Below are 14,833 nucleotides of genomic sequence, written 5' to 3'. Positions count from 1 at the left end.
TCAATTTGGACTTCTGGGCCACAGAACTATGAGAAATAAATTTCTGTTCTTTATAAATTACCCAGGCTTACATGTTTTGTTACAGCAACCCAAACAGCCTAAGTGAACTCATGAAAGGAATGAATGTAGATAGAAAAAAGAGGCCCAAAAAGAGATGGATGGAAAAAGAGAAGCCATAATGACTTTGGAAAACCAGGTGATTGTGGTATCCTGGAAACCAAACAAAGAAAATGTTTTAAGAAAGAGGGAGTGATGATCTGGGTCAGCTGCTACTGATAAGGGAGGTATAACGAAGATTGAAAATTGACTGTTGGATTTAGCAGTGTGGAGGTGACCTTAACAAAAGCTTGATATGAGTAGGCTTGGGAGAGAATAAAAGGAACAGAATTGGAGACAGTGAGTTTGAGAAATAGAAGTAGGGTTGAGAGTTTTTGTTTTATTTTTAAGACAGAAAAAAATACATTTGAATCCAGTAGAGGAACAAATTCATGGATGAAAGGGGGAGAATTTCTGGAGCAGTCTCTGTTGAGTTGGCTGGAGGGAATGAGATCAGCATGAGTGGAAGCATCACACCTACTAGGATCTTGATCAGTTTCATTTATAGCAGGAGTTGGCAAACCCCACCTCTGGAGCCAAATTCAGCCTGCTGCCTGTTTTTAAAATAAAGTTTTGTTGGAACATAACCTTGTGCATTTATTTAGGTATTGTCTGTGGCTGCTTTCAAACTATGGCAGCAGAGTTGAGTAGTGCTACAGAGAAGCCTAAAATATTTACTAGAAAGAGTTTGCCAACCCTTAGATTTACAGTAACTGAAGAAAAGATAGGATGAAATATGAGTGGGAGAGGGGAAGAAATAGATATCAAGTCTAGGGAATTGAACATTTTGAAGAAGGTATTAACACCCCTTTTCTGGTTTTGGTCAAACCACATAGAAAATCAAAACTTTGAATTTAGAGCAAAATGACTTGCAGTCTCGGTGCTTTTTCCTAAGGCGGGTTCTTGGAAGGGGCCCCAGTCTCAAGCTAGCTATATAGTTATCTATTGGGGCTGTGTTATAAATTACCAATATCTTAGCTGCTTAAAACAACAAACATTTATTATCACAGTTCCTGTGGGTCAGCAATGTGGAAGCAGCTTAGCTGGACGGTTCTGACTTAGAATCTCCCATGAGGCTGCAATCAAAGTGTCAGCTAGGGCTGCAGACTTCTGAGACTTGGCTGGGTCTAGAGAGTCAACTTCGTATCTCATTCATGGCTATTGGCAGGAGGCTTCAGTTCCTTGCCACATCAGCCTCTCCTTTGGACTAGTCATAATGTGGCTTCCCCTGTAGAAAGTAATGAGAGAGAGTGCCCACGACAGAAGCCTCAGCCTTTTATATCCTAATCTTTGGAAGTGACATGCCTTTACTTGTGTATCACAGACAGTCCCCGACTTAGGATTTTTCAGCTTTACAGTGGTGTACCATCATTATGTTTTTTCACTTTCAACCCAGTATTCAATAAATTATATGAGATAGTCAACAAACACTTTATTATAAAATAGGCTTTCTGTTAGTTGATTTTGCCCAACTATAAGCTAATATAAGTCTTCTGAGTATGTTCAGGGTAGGCTAGGTGTATTAAATGCATTTTCGACTTACGATGTTTTCAACCTAACAATGGTTTTATTGGGATGTAACTCTATTGTATGTTAAGGAACATCTGTATATTTGTCACACAGACCAACCCTGGTACAACATAGAAGCCTACATAAGGGCGTGAATACTAGGAGGTGTGGGGATTGTTGGAAGCCATCTTGGAGGCTTCTCACCACACTGATCCACTTGAGTGTTGGCAAAACTCTGTGTCATGTGACCAGTGTTTCTACAATTGCTGAAGCAACTATTTGTGACAGTTTGATTATATTGGAGCCTAACCACAAGTATTTTAAATATTTTTCCTTTTTCACTAAGCTTTTTTTTTTTCCTGATTACAAAAGTAACATTTGTGGTAGAAAACTGGAATACAGTTAAGCAGAAAGCCCTGGAAGTTAAACATTTTTCATATTCCCTCGTACAGATTACTCTTAGTGAAATTTTATTTTGCTATCTAATTTTTTCATGTTTGTAGTAATACATATCTGTTCAAAATAAAGTTAATATATAAATACTCTTTGTAAGCAGCTTTTATTTTCTGAACGTTTTTCAGTGTCATTCAGTACTCAGTGTCATTTTTAAATGACTGTTTTGTGGTTCATGGCTATCCAGAATTCTTTTTTACTATGATGAATAATGTTACAATAAATATTCTTATCACTAATTTTCTATGCATAATCATGACCCTGATAGCCATTGTCTCAGTCCATTTCCTGCTGCTAGAGCAAAGTACCACATACTGGGTAATTAGTAAAGAATAGAAATTTCCTTCTCATATTCTGGAGGCTGGGAGGTTTAAGATCAAAGTATCAGCAGATTCAGTCTCTGGTTCCAAGATGGTCCCTTACTGCTGCATCCTCTAGGGAGGAGGAATGTGGTGTCCTCCTATGGCAGTAGAGCAAGAGAGGGTGAAAGGACAAGGTGAAAAGTGATGAACCTGTCCTTTTATAAGGGCACCAATCCCACCCATGAGGGTGGCCTCTTATGGTCTACTCAGCTCTTCAAGGTCCCACATCTTAATACTGTGACAGTGGCAGTTAAATTTCAACATGAGTTGGGACAAACATTCAAACTGTAATAGCCATTTCTCCCCCCATATCAATTCTTGCTAATAATTCACATACAAATTCACCAAAAGCAATAATTGTAGGTATAAGTTTTATGATATTTGCATTAGTTTTTAAACAGGACCATAGTAGGGCTTCTAGGATGAAGGTCCGTTGGTTTTATTGGGTTCTCAGGGATGACTAGGATATTCAAATCCTCAGTTAATTTGCAAAAATTGTTCAGTTGCTGTAATCATAGGAGTAACATAAACCTGTTGGTGTGGATATAAGAATAAAGCAATTCTAATATTCCTCAGACTCCTTAACTTCATAATACCTGTATAAGGTAAGAAACAAGAAAAGTTTTACAGAGGTTTGCTACTTTCTAGAGTGATTTTAGTAAATGCCTATCAGAGGATTTGAATTTCTTTGTAGTCAAATCTTGATGTAGTTGAATTAATTAATTATATTATTATTATTATTATTATTTGAGATGGAGTCTTGCTCTGTTGCCCAGGCTGGAGTGCAGTGGTGTGATCTTGACTCACAGCAACGTCTGCCTCCCAGGTGCAAGCAATTCTCCCACCTCAGCTTCTCAAGTACCTGGGATTACAGGCATGCACCACCATACATGGCTAATTTTTGTATTTTTAGTAGAGATGGGGTTTTGCCGTGTTAGCCAGGCTGGTCTCAAACTATTATTATTTTTATTTTTATTTTTATTTTTGAGACGGAGTCTCACTCTGTCACCCAGGCTGGAGTGCAGTGGTGCGATCTCGGCTCACTGCAACCTCCACCTCCCAGGTTAAAGCGATTCTCCTGCCTCAGCCTCCTGAGTAGCTGGGATTACAGGCATGCGCCACCACACCCGGCTAATTTTTGTATATTTAGTAGAGACGGGGTTTCACCATGTTGGTCAGGCTGATCTCAAACTCCTGACTTTATCATCTGCCTGCATCAGCCTCCCAAAGTGCTGGGATTACAGGCGTGAACCACCACGCCCGGCCTATTATTATTTTTTGAGATAGGGTCTTGCTCTGTCACCCAGGCTGAAGTGCAGTGGCACAATCATGGCTCACTGCAGCCTTGACTATCTGGCTTAAGCCATTCTCCTACCTCAGCCTTCTGAGAACTGAGACCACAGATGTGTGCCACCATGCCTGGCCAATTTTTAAAACATTTTTAGTAGAGATGAGACCTTGCTATGTTGCCCAGGCTGGTGTCAAACTCCTGAGCTCCTATAATCCTCCTACCTAGTTGTAATAATTTATTTAGAATAATTTATTTAGAATTTACTTATTTAGAATAATTATATGAAGTGTCACCTCAGCTCAGCAGAATTCTCTGTCACAATTCCATTTTATTTTTGGGGACCTTTTTGAACATTAGTCGTGTAGTAGCTTATAGCTTCCAAGACCAGCGTTTAATTTGTTTGTAGTACATTGTACTTCCAGGTGATAAAACAGCATTAAGTAGAGTTCCTATTCCTCCTGGGTGGATGTCTTAGAATTTTGCCAATACTGATTAACTGTTCTCCAAAATCATTTTCTAGAGTTTAGGAGTTTTTTCCATCTGAATATGTACTAGTTATTTTCATATACTGTGCTAGATGCTGAGATTACAGAACTGAAAAAGACAGCTCTCAGCTCCCAATAATTAATTTGGTGAGTAGCACTGATAGAAGTTATATCCAGAATACTAGGGAACAATGAAACAATTAGCCCGTTGAAGGCTGGAGAGCAATTGGAAGGCAGAGGACACTGCACAGGGGGTTCTATTTGAACAACTTTCTTTGCCTTTATGTACACAGTCACATCACCCTATCAGGTAAAAATGTTTTAATTGAAAACATTTTTATTGAATTGTATGAATCAAGAACATAATTGCTTCTTTCACCATTGAATAATATGTTATCAAATATGCATTAAATTGGTCTTCTTAGAAATAGCTAAAATATGTATTTATAGAATAAGAAGGAATTTGAATTTAATCAGCTCAGTCTCCAATCCTCTTTCTTTATGTTTGAATTCTTTGATGGGACTTACAGTTTATTCCAATTTTTACAGTAATAAGTAATTGGAAAGATCTTGCTAGTGAGCCAAATCTGCCTCTTTTTGTCTTCTCCTCAGTAATTTTAGTTTTAAATTGTAAAAATTATCTCCCAGTCTGTGACTTATCCTTTCATTTTCTTAACCTTCAAAGACTGGAAGTTTTTTATTTTGATGTAGTCCAGTTCATCAATTTGATAGATTTTGCATTTGACGTATCTAGGAAATCATCGAATGCCTAACCCAAGGTCACATGCCTAACTCTATGCTTTCTTCTAGAAGTTTTGTGGCTTTAAGTTTTACATTTAGAAACAATCCATTTTGAGTTAATTTTTTTGTATGTGGTGTAATATGTGAATCTAAATTTTTGTTTGTTTGTTTGTTTGTTTGAGAGAGGATCTCGCTCTGTCACCAAGGCTGGAGTGCAGTGGTGTGATCATGCCTCACCGCAGCCTCTCTTTCCCAGGCTCAAGCAATTCTCCCATCTCAGCCTCCCAAGCAGCTGGGGCTACAAGCGTGTGCCACTGTACCCAGCTAATTTATTTTTTGTAGAGACTGTATCTCACTGTGTTGCCCAGGCTGGTCTTGAACTCCTGAGCTCAAGCAATCCTCCTGCCTTGGCCTCCCAAAATGCTGGGATTATAGTCATGAGCCACCACTCCCAGCCTCTAAATTCTTTTTTTGCAATTGTATTTTTGCATCTAATTGTTCTAGCATCATTAAAAAAGTGATTCTTTCTTTACTGAATTGCCTTTTGCACCTTTGTCAGCAGATGCTAAAAACTACAAACCACTCAAATGTCCATCAACAGGTGAATGAATAAACAAATTGTAAGATATCCATACCATGGAATACTACTCAGCAATAAAAGGAAATGAGCTATAGATACAAGCAACAGGGATAAATGTCAAAATTATGCTTACTGAAAGAAGCCAGATAAAAGAGTACATATTGCATAATTCCTTTTTTGTGAAACTGAAGAAAGTACTAACTAATCTATATTTACAGAAAGCAGATCAGTGTGTGGAGGGGAGATGGAGGGAAAGGAAAGGGAGGGATTACAGTTGAACAGACTTAAATATGTGCAGTTTATCATATGTTGTACCTCAATAAAGCTGCTCCAAATATAATTCTAAAATTTATATAGAATAACATAGTGGCTAGATAAGCTTTTGATAACCAAGGTTTTTCTTTTCCTATTTCTTAATTTTTTTTCATACTGTAACTCCAGTCTATTGTTCCTCTTAAAAAGGTATGTAGATCTGAATATAGCATTTGGAAAATAATTAATTGTTGTAAACTCACTTCAAGTATATCTTCTGTTTCTTTGAGTTATGTCATGCCAGTCCCTACAGAGTCTGTTAACCTTACTTCGTATCGTTGTTTCACTTTGCTTATTATAATTTAACCCAAATTTCCCCAAATTTTCCACAATTATATGATTAATAGAAACTACAGAATACATCAGGATCAAGGCATATAAGGATTAAGGGGAGAGGAGTGAAAAAAGAAATGAGCAGGGGCAGAATTAAGGAATTTAGATTTTCACCTATGAGCAATGTGGAGTCTCTGAAGAATTTTAAGTAAGCTGGGTTAAACTAATTTCACTTTTTATTGTGATCAGCTGAACTTACATAAAAAGGCAGGCAGTATTTATCTAAGGGGCTTTGCATCAGTCCCTTTGGTGTTTTAGTGAGTATATAGTTTTTTGTAGTGGCAGAGTCAAAACCCCTATTCTGATATCTTAAATTTATTCCCAAGCCTTGTACATTATAATTGCATCCTGTCAAGTGAACTGTAACTAGCAATTAAAAATTCAGAGTTACCTGAATGTTCTTGCTTCTGAGTATTTCTTGGGTTTATGAGATTGACAACTCTATTTAGGCCAAAGTATTTAGTCTACTGGAATTAAGCAAATACAGGTCCCGTCTGTTCATGTTTGCTATTTCTCAATTTAAAATCCAATAGCATCTAAGAGCGTTAGCATTTTATTTGTCTTTCTTTCAATCCTTTAGAGTTGACTCACTAATTTGGGATTCGTTATGACTCTGTGAGGCTACTACTGATTTTTGCTAGGAACAAGAACCCAGGAAAGGAAAAAAAGGTAATTTACGAGCTGCAGCCAATTATCTGGCAACCAGAATGCCTTGTTGTTAAGAGTCTATTATAACAAGTTTCTTTGTCTTCATACAGCACCTGTTACTGTGCAACAAGACCATGTTTTTGAACACCTGGCATAACATGAAACTGTTAGGTTATATTGTGGCTAATCCTGAAGGAAGTTAGTTGAACTCTGGCTCATTTATTTAAACTCAGTCCTCCAGTATGACAGATTGGTGAATGTGGAAGTGGGTACCAGTTACTAAGTAAAACAAACATGCTCAGCCCATCTCTTGATCTGGACCCTGGATTTTGGGATAAAGTAAAGGGAGGAGGGTAAGGGATGTTCACTTCAAAGGTCATTGGGGGAGTTCCCGGTGATGTCAAATCTGACTACCCTGGCACGGATGTGTAGAATCTCTCGGATCATACCATCCTGGCTCAGTTCCAGTTTTGTTTGTTTGTTTTTGTGGGTTTTTTTGTTTTTGTTTTTGAAACGGAGTCTTGCTTGGTCAGCCAGGCTGTAGTGCAGTGGTATGATCTCGGCTCACCACAACCTCCACCTCCTGGCTTTAAGCAATTCTCCCGTTCAGTCTCCCAGGTAGCTGGGATTACAGGCACCTGCCATCATGCCCAGGTAATGTTTGTATTTTTGTTGTGACGGGTTTCACCATTTTGGCCAGGCTGGTCTTGAACTGCTGGCCTCAGGTGATCTGCCCACCTCGGCCTCCCAAAGTGCTGGGATTACAAGCATGAGCCACCACGCCCAGCCCAGTTCATTTTAACTCCACCACAACTCTCTGGAACTTCATGCCAGTGATGTAACTCTTATCGAACCCTTATTTCCTCATATAAAAAATGAAGGGTTTGGATTATTTTAAGGCTTCCTTCTGTGGTTCTTCAATTTCATTATATTTACTTTTAAAAATTGTTCAGTGAAACTTCTAGGTAAACATAAAAGCAACTTGTTAAAAATTGTAAAATGGAAAGAAATAGACTAGTATACTGAAGGATATTGTATTGGAGATGGTCCCAGGAAAGCCCTACTTTCTGTGGGGTCTGGACCTTCTAAACATTATGTTTTTGGTCATTAACCTGTCCTCTATATTAATTGAGGCCTGTAAGCCTTAAGTGATAATGAAATGCAGCCAGACATGGTGGCTGACACCTGTAATCCCAGCACTTTGGAAGGCTGGGGCAGGAGGATTGCTTGAGCCCAGGAGTTAAAGATCAGCCTGGGCAACATAGCAAGAGCCTGTCTCCACAAAAAAAGAAAAAAAATTGTTAATGAAATGCTACAATTCTGCTTCCGACCACTAGTTTGAATGTAGGTGCATGTGTTTAGGATTTCCATTTTAAATATGATTGTCTTTTAATGATAGTTTTAAAAGATTGGAGGTTTACTTGTGCATGGGCCTGATGCCCAGCCTATGTGATACTAGTTCATTCCTGATGAGCCATGACTGTTCTCATTAAGCCCCTTAAAGAGAGGGTACTCTTCCCCCCTACTTCTCTTTCTCTGAGTTAAGAGTATTAAAAGCACATGCATTCTAGTCCGTATTCTTGATGTTAGACATGTTGGAAATGACTGAGGAGCATTGTCCCTTTCTTGAGCACACAGACAGTTGCTAGATACAGGGCTTGTCTTAAATTAAATTAATGTTCTCTGGTGTCTTCTATTACCATCTCACTCCATCATTAACCCCAGTGGTCTTCATCCCAGACATTAACAGTGGTTTGCACTGTGGCATCCATGACTTTGCTCCTTTTCTCCTTCAGCCACCTCTCCAGCCCTCTCACCTCCCATACAAAGTCTAGGTATATTTTTGTCCATTTCTTGCCTAGTGTTATCAATACTTTGAACAACTAGTATAAAGAACTTAGTAAAGCACACTGGTACAAAGTAGTATGTTCACTCTGTTGGATATTTTCATCCCCCAGCAACTTTCTATTAAATAAACCATATGAAACTGCTGTTTTTGTATGTGTATATATATAATGTTTGCAGTTTTATATGGTTTCACTTTATAAATATACACAGTGATGATTTTTAACCAGAGATATGAACTACAGTTATCTAGGCAGTTTTTTACAAAATATATATATACACACACACTGTCTGCATCCTTGACCAGTGAATTAGGATCTTCATGGATGGGTCCAGAGTAAATGCATTTTTTAAAAAGCTGATTCTGAGTCATACTCCTGGTTAAAAACACCTGTAAGTGAATCTTCCCTCTAGGCTATTTTTAATTTTTTTATTTTAATTTTTTTTAGAGGTAGAGTCTTACCATGTTGCCCAGGCTGGCCTCAAAATCCTGGGATCAAGCAATCCTCCCACCCTAGCCTCCTGAGTAGCTGGAACTCCAGGTGTGCGCCACCGAGCCTGCCTCAAGCAGACTTTGCATATAGATGCATATGTTTTTGATGTAACCAGTTGTCTGATATGAACTGAAACTTTAAGTCTATGACTTTATAAATTACTATTATTTAAAATTTTAAGATATGCTCCGGGTATGATGGCTCATACCTGTAATCCCTGCGCTTTGGGAGGCCGAGGCAGGCAGATCACATGAGCCCAGGAGTTCCAGACCAGCCTGGGGCAAAATGGCAGAACCCCTCTAGAAAAAAACACAACAAAAAAATTAGCCAGGTGTGGTAGTGCTGCTGTGGTGGGGATGAAAGGGGCTGATTGCTTGACCCCAGGAGGTCAAGGCTGCAGTGAGCTGAGATCTCATCGCACCACTACCCCTCGGCCTGGGCAAGTGAGAGAGACTCTGTCTCAAAAATAAAAAATAAATGTGATCAAATCTTAAATTTAGATTTTTTCAGTACTCTTAGGAAGAAAAATATAAGTGCTACAAGATGTTTTATGATTTTCAGGGAATTGTCAAGTCTTTTTTTTTTTCCCCTAGTTTGTAACTTCACATTATATTTTGTATAACTTCAACTTAAGATTTTGTACTTTTCAAATACACTTTTGTCTTTCATGAAAGGGAGTTAACAGTAGTGAGCAGGCTGTAGTTGGTTATTAACTTAATTATGACTCACAATGCAGCTTACCTACATGATTCATAATTTTATTGTGGCCAAGAGAAAATGGAGTTTCTTTGAACAGCATCTGTCTCCCTTCACTGCTGGTAATTTGTGTGTTATGCTATTATTATTAATCACTGTTTTTGGAATCTCTGGGTAAATAGGCTCTAAATAAGCCCAAAAATATGAGCAAAAGTTGTCTCTTAATTCATTGGCCACTGCAGAAAGGAGTACTAAAACCCAGAAAAGAGTTCTGAGCTTCCTTCTACCTCTCACTAGTGTGTTCTCTCTAATTTGCATTCCTTAAAAATGAGTTGCACTTGCTTTAGTGGCATGTATATTTTTTAAAAATGCAGATAAGTTTAGTGTGGCTCCTGTATAAAAATGACTCTCAAAAAATATTAATAAACAGAACATGTTCTCCAAGGGAGCTACGTGCAGCTCTTGGCCCTTGGATGCCTGTGGCTGGGAGTCTGGATCTGTCTGCCCATGGTCCCCTCTTTAAAAAAAATTTTTTTTTAATTAAAAACAATTTAAGGCCAGGCACAGTGGCTCATGACTGTAATTCCAGCACTTTGGGAGGCCCAGGCAGGCAGATCCCAAGGTCAGGAGTTCAAGACCAGCCTGGCCAATATGGTGAAACCCCATCTCTACTTAAAAAATACAAAAATTAGCTGGGTGTGGTGGCGTGCACCTGTAGTCCCAGCTACTTGGGAGGCTGAGGCAGGAGAATTGCTTGAACCCAGGAGGCAGAGGTTGCAGTGAGCCAAGATCACACCACTGAACTGCCCAGCTGGAGCTGGGGCAACAAAAGATTCCATCTCAAAAAAAAAAAAAAAGTAAAATGACTCCCACTTGTGATCCATTTCTTTAGAAATAATATAACACTTATAAGAGGCAGTCTCTAGTGCTTAACTCAGAAGAATTTTTATCAAGAAGGAATATTGAATTTTATCCAATGCTTATTTCTTTTCTCTGTCTCTCTTTTTAATGGATTTGCCTTCTCTGCATAACTTTTTCTTTTCACTTGCATTGATTATATCGATTTTCTTATTGGGCCCATTCATGTGATTGTATTTTTATGCTTACTATTAATCTAATATTGCATTTTTTGAATACAGTTGACCCTTGAACAACACAGGTTTGAACCACAATGGTTTACTTATGCAGATTTTTTCAATAAATATATTGGAAAATTTTTTACAGATTTATGACAATTTGAAAAAACTTGCAGGTGAGCTGTATAACCTAGAAATACTGAAAACAAGATAGGTATATCATGAATGCATTAAATATATGCAGATACTAGTTTATTATTTACTATCATATAATGTACACAAATCTTATAAAAAGTTAAAATTTATCAAAATACATGCATACTATATTAGTCTGTTTTCATGCTGCTGACATGAAAGACATACCCAAGAGTGGGTAATTTATAAAGAAAAAGAGGTTTAATGGACTCACACTTTTCCTGTGGCTGAAGAGACCTCACAATCATGGCAGAAGGTGAAAGGCATGTCTTACATGGTAGCAGACGAGAGAATGAGAGAGCTGAGCTAAAAGGAAAACTCCTTATAAAACAATCAGATCTCATGAGATTTATTCACTACCAAAAGAATAGTATGGGGGAGACTGCCCCCATGATTCAGTTATCTCCCAATGGGTCCCTACCACAATACCTGGGAATCATGGGAGCTACAATTCAAGTTGAGATTTGGGTGGGGACACAACCAGACCATATCATTCTGCCCCTGGCCCAAGATACAATGAGGGTGCAGGCATTGGGTAAATGCACCCATCCCAAATGGGAGAAATTGGCCAAAACAAAGGGGTCAAAGGCCCTATGCAAGTCCAAAATCCAGCAGGGCGGTCAAATCCAAGCTCCAAAATGATCTCCTTTGACTCCATGTCTCACATCCAGGTCACTGATGCAAGAGGTGGGTTTCCATGGTCTTGGGCAGCTCTGCTTCTGTGGCCTTGCCAGGTATAGCCTCCCTCCTGGCTGCTTTCGTGAACTGATGTTGAGTGTCTGTGGCTTTTCCAGGCTCATGGTGCAAGCTGTCTGGATTTACCATTCTAGGGTCTGGAGGACAGTGGCCCTCTTCTCACAGCTCCACTAGACAGTGTCCCAGTGGGGACTTTGTTGGGGGGCTTCAACCCCACATTTCCCTTCTGCACTACCTTGGCAGAAGTTCTCCATGAGGGCCCTGCCCCTGCCTGGACATCCAGGCGTTTCTATACATCCTCTGAAATCTAGGCAGAGGTTCCCAAAGCTCAGTTCTTGACTTCCGTGCACTCACAGGCTCAACATCATGTGACAGCAGCTGCCAAGGCTTGGGGCTTGCACCCTCTGAAACCACAACCTGACCTGTACCCTGGCCCCTTTTAGCCATAGCTGGAGTGGCTGGCACCAAGTCCCTAGGCTACACATGGGGTGGGGGGGCTTAGCCCAGCTTATGAAACCATTTTTTCCTCCTATGCCTCAGGCCTGTGATGGGAGAGGCTGCCCCGAAGGTCTCTGACATGCCCTGGAGACATTTTCCCCATTGTCTTGGTGATTAACATTAGACTCCGCAGATTTCTGCAGCCAGCTTGAATTTCTCCTCAGAAAGTTGGCTTTTTTTTCCTATTGCATTTTCAGGCTGCAAATTTGTCAAACTTCTATGCTGTTTCCCTTTTAAAACTGAATGCTTTTAACAGCACCAAAGTTACCTTTTCAGTGCTTTGCTGCTTAGAAATTTCTTCCACCAGATGCCCTAAATCATCTCCGTCAAGTTTAGAGTTCCACAGATCTCTAGTTCAGGGGCAAAATTCTGTCAGTCTCTTTACTAAAACATAGCAAGAGTCACCTTTACTCCAATTCCCAACAAGTTCCTCGTCTCCATCTGAGACCACCTCAGCCTGGATTTCATTGTCTATATATCATTATCAGCATTTCAGTCCAAGCCATTCAACAAGTCTCTAGGAAGTTCCAGACTTTCCCACATTTTCCTGTCTTCTTTGGAGCCCTCCAAACTGTTCCAATCTCTGCCCGTTACCCTGTTCCAAAGTCGCTTCCACATTTTTGGGTATCTTTACAACAGCACCCCACTCTACCAGTACCAGTTTCCTGTATTGGTCTGTTTTCATGCTGCTGATAAAGACACACCTGAGACTGGGTAATTTATGAAGGAAAAGAGGTTTAACAGACTCATGGTTTCCTGTGGCTGGAAAGGCCTCACAATCATGGCAGAAGGTGAAAGGCACATCTTACATGGTGGCAGACGAGAGAGTGAGAGAGCCAAGCTAAGTGAGACTTATTCACTACCGTGAGAATAGTGTGGGGGAACTGCCCCCATGATTCAGTTGTCTCCCACTGAGTCCCTCCCACAACATGTAGGAATCACGGGAGCTACAATTCAAGATGAGATTTGGGTGGGGACACAACCAAATCATATCACATACAAACACAACAATATGTGGTGCCATTTGCAGTCAAGAGAAATGTAAACCAATGTAAAGATTCGGTATTATAACTGCATTAAATTAACTGTAGTGCATATGATACTACTGTAATAATTTTATAACTACCTCCTGTTGCTATTGGTGAGCTCAAGTGTTGCAAATATCTGCTTCAAATGCCATGTGACACTAATTATCTCTGTGTGAGCAGTTCATCTCTCCAGTAAATGTAGTGTTTGTACAACACTGTAAACTTTGAATAACACCATGGGACCCATAGGAAATGTTACTAGTGATGCTGGAAGTGCTCCCAAGAAGCAGAGAAAAGTCAACATTACAAGAAACAAGTTTAATTGCCTGATGTGTACCATAGATTGAGGTCTTCAGCTGTGATTGCCCATCATTTCAAGATGAATGAATCCAGAGTAAGGGACATTGTTAAAAAAAAAAAAAAAAAGAAAAGAAAATATATGAAGCTTTCACTGCAGCTACAGCAGCAGGCACAAAGACTTTGCATTTGTTGCAAAATACATTTTTATCATATTGAAAATTCAGCTTTTATGAGGGTGCAGGGTTGCTGTAAGAAAGGCATACCTTTCCAATCTGTCCCTGAGTCTAACGAAAAAAAGCCATACCTGTAGACTCTAATGTGATTCCAGAAAAAGCAAAGTCATTATATGACAACTTAAAGCAAAAGGAAGGTGAAGGATCTAAAGCTGGGGAATTTAATGCCAGCAAAGGATGGTTTGATAATTTTAGAAAGAGGTTTGGCTTTTTAAATGTCAAGATAACATAAGAAGCAGCTTCTGCCAACCAAGAGGCAGCAGGTGAATTCCCAGAAGCCATTAAGAAAAACATTGAGGAGAAAGGATATCTGCTTGAACAGATTTTTAATGCAGACAAAATTGCCCTACTCTGGAAAAAATTTTAAAAGCCACAAGGAACTTCTGTTGGTAAGGAAGAAAAGCAAGCACCAGGATTTAAGGCAGGAAGGAATAGGCTAACTACTATCTTGTGCAAGTGCAGTTGGGTTTATGATCAGGGCTGCCCTTATCTGTAAAGCTGCTAATCCCCAAGTCTTCAAAGGAAGAGATAAACACCAGCTGCCAGTCTTTAGGTTGTTGTACAACAAGAAGGCATGGACAACAAGAACCCTTTTTCTGGATTGCTTTCATCAATGCCTTGTCCCTGAAGTCAGAAAGTACCTTGCCAGTAAAGGATTGGTTTTTAAAGTTCTTTTGATATTTGATAATTCCCCTGGCCACCCCAAACCCTATGAGGTCAAAACCAAAGGCACTGAAGTGGTCTACCTGCCACCAAACACAACGTCTCTGAATTCAGCTTCTAGATTGGGGGTCGTAAGGACCTGGAAGGCTCATTACACACAGCACTCTGTGGAAAGGATGTCAGTGCTATGGAGGACCCCAATAGAAGGAACATCATGAAAGCCTAGAAGGCTTATACCATTGAAGATACCATCATTGTTATAGAAAAAGCTGTGAAAGCCATTAAGCCCCAAACAGTAA

At 39.5% G+C, this 14,833-nt stretch overlaps 1 protein-coding gene across 2 annotated transcripts in view; it reads left to right on the top strand.

The window, feature by feature from the left end:
• Positions 1-14,833, top strand: part of RALA (RAS like proto-oncogene A) — an 81,391-nt gene that overhangs the window by 26,333 nt on the left and 40,225 nt on the right. Inside the window, exon 1 of one of the 2 annotated variants that reach the window (XM_058445586.1) lies at positions 6,814-6,831. The exons of the other annotated variant lie outside the window; for it this stretch is intronic. The gene's annotated coding sequence lies outside the window, so the exon portion shown is untranslated. Of the gene's footprint in view, positions 1-6,813; positions 6,832-14,833 lie in introns of those variants that run through there. 2 annotated transcript variants of the gene reach the window in all.

The sequence above is a fragment of the Hylobates moloch genome, unplaced genomic scaffold (assembly GCF_009828535.3).
Source record: "Hylobates moloch isolate HMO894 unplaced genomic scaffold, HMol_V3 SCAFFOLD_1, whole genome shotgun sequence".
In the NCBI taxonomy this organism is placed as follows: domain Eukaryota; kingdom Metazoa; phylum Chordata; class Mammalia; order Primates; family Hylobatidae; genus Hylobates; species Hylobates moloch.
The sequence above is the reverse complement of the archived record's forward strand: the minus strand, read 5'-3'. Positions and strand labels throughout refer to the sequence as shown.